Raw genomic sequence first — 2,218 nt, forward strand, 5'->3', positions numbered from 1 at the left:
ACGTTATAAAACGTATGAAAACATGTTAGGTGTTAGTTATCACAGTGTATAATTACATAGTAAAACAGCTCAGATTAACATGCCATTTCATTATGTGTACATTTATTTTTAGCACATGATGATGATGATGATGATGCCGCCAAAGACACAGAAATGCAATCAAGTGACCATGATGAGGTTTCCATTCAAAGAGTTACACAGGCTATTCCTACAGCAACTAGCACATACGCTGCAATAGTAGCTTCTGAAAAAATAATTGTTGAAGCAGAAAATCGTCGCCATTCAGATCTGATGTCAGTGCACGAAAGGATGAAATCACTGCAGGAAGAAACGATATCACAATTGTCACATCTCCATAGAGTGTTCATTGAAGTGCCTAAACAAATGCAAAAAATTAACACGTCATTAGAAGCAATAGTTGTGCAGCTAACTCAAGCTAATCACTTGAGAATGACTACAGCAGCACATCCATTCAGCTTTACACCATCAGAGGATGGATGTTTACATGCTACTACTTTTTCACCCCAGTCATCTGATGTTCATTCCCCAGGTTGGGATGTTACCGGTAAAGTAGCTGAAAGTTCTCTGCATGTTCCTGACAACATCCTACCGCTGCCATCTGTAGAAAATCTGGAACTGACACCTACAAAGGAGGAGCCAAAAACAAAAATGCACAAGCAGTTACTACTGACCAGTTTTTGGACACAAACCAAAAAACCCAAACAAGAAACGGAGCAAGCATCAGTTGTGAACAAGTTGGTACATAGTGCACAAGTGTCACTGGCCACAAGCCCTGCCTGTGAACAGTCACTGGCCACAAGCCCTGCCCGTGAACAGTCACTGGCCACAAGCCCTGCCCGTGAACAGTCACTGGACACAAGCCCTGGTTGTGAACACTCACTGGACACAAGCACTGGCCGTGAACACTCACTGGACACAAGCCCTGGCCGTGAACACTCACTGGACACAAGCCCTGCCTCTGAAGTGCCACAGGCCACGAGCCGTGCCCCTGAAGTGCCACAGGCCAGTCAAAGTGGCTCTGTTGTGCTTAAAGTTGTAGCCAAACAGAAAAGAAAAATCCAAGAGACAACAAGCAGGCCTGTGACTCGGTCTCAAAAGGAAAAATAATAATAAATGTTATAATTAACTATATCTGTATTTGGCCTTGTTTTGTTCACTTTAGATTATCTAATTAATATTGTATGTATGATGAAGACCTGTTGTTTCCAAACATTCAAGTATGTCCTTGTACACGTGAAGGTTTGGAAAAATTAACAGTCCGAATGAATGAATATTTTAATTTATATTTATGTATTAATCATCTGTTCAGTAATGGTCCAACATTACCCAGTTGCTATGTTTGGAGAAGCTGCAATTCACTTAGCTGCAAAACATTGTATTTGGGTGTGTTTCATAGGTATTTTAGCTAGTAATTGCATGTCAATATTATTCACATGCAACTTAAATCAAACATCTATTTAACTGCTAACATCTTTATTGTCCGTGTAGAGCAGGATGAAGTGTTAAATATTACTTACCTTCACCTTGCTTGAACCTTCTTAATGTTGTCCTTTCATCATGTATGAGTACTGGTTTCAATCCCATATCTGTGAATGTTTAGTAATATATATGTAGTATGTAGGGATATATGTACACACACTAATAGTTAATATATATATATATAGTTATATATTTTAATATATATATATATATATATATATAGTTATATAGTTATATATATAGTTATATATTTTAACTATCTAAAAGGGTTTTTTTTTTCTCACAACATTCACTTGATTCTTCCTTGTTAAAACACAGTATTATAATTATTAAGGCCTAATGTTAGTGTTATAGGCTCAGATTATGTATATTTCACTATGTGCCTAAAATTAATATTATTCACATAATTCACTCATGTGGATCACCATTTAAATAGGTTTCATACAAGGCCTACTTAGTGGCATAAATATGTTCAGTGTACAACTGGATTAAATAGATATATTCTAGGTTCTAACACTACAGGCCTTCTAAACTAACAAAAGGCCTTGTTTGATGGTAAATCTAAATTCGACACAGCTGAATGTAGTAAGCCCTCAAACATAGTAACCCTGTAATATGTTACCATTTCAAATAGTCAGAGAAATATAAAAAACCCTGTTTACATATAAGCTCTTAAATACAGTTATATACACAAATATGTAAATATTGGTTATAGAGA

General features: G+C 36.4%; 1 long non-coding RNA gene across 1 annotated transcript; it reads right to left on the reverse strand.

Moving 5' to 3' along the window:
- Window positions 1-316: 316 nt before the first annotated feature.
- Window positions 317-1,656, reverse strand: LOC142468889 (uncharacterized). The gene is made up of 3 exons (XR_012788897.1): window positions 1,539-1,656; window positions 564-643; window positions 317-376 (listed from the first exon to the last, which is right to left on the reverse strand). It is a non-coding gene; the product is annotated as an uncharacterized LOC142468889 (long non-coding RNA).
- Between the last annotated feature and the right edge of the window lie 562 nt (window positions 1,657-2,218).

Source organism: Ascaphus truei, chromosome 1 (assembly GCF_040206685.1).
Source record: "Ascaphus truei isolate aAscTru1 chromosome 1, aAscTru1.hap1, whole genome shotgun sequence".
In the NCBI taxonomy this organism is placed as follows: domain Eukaryota; kingdom Metazoa; phylum Chordata; class Amphibia; order Anura; family Ascaphidae; genus Ascaphus; species Ascaphus truei.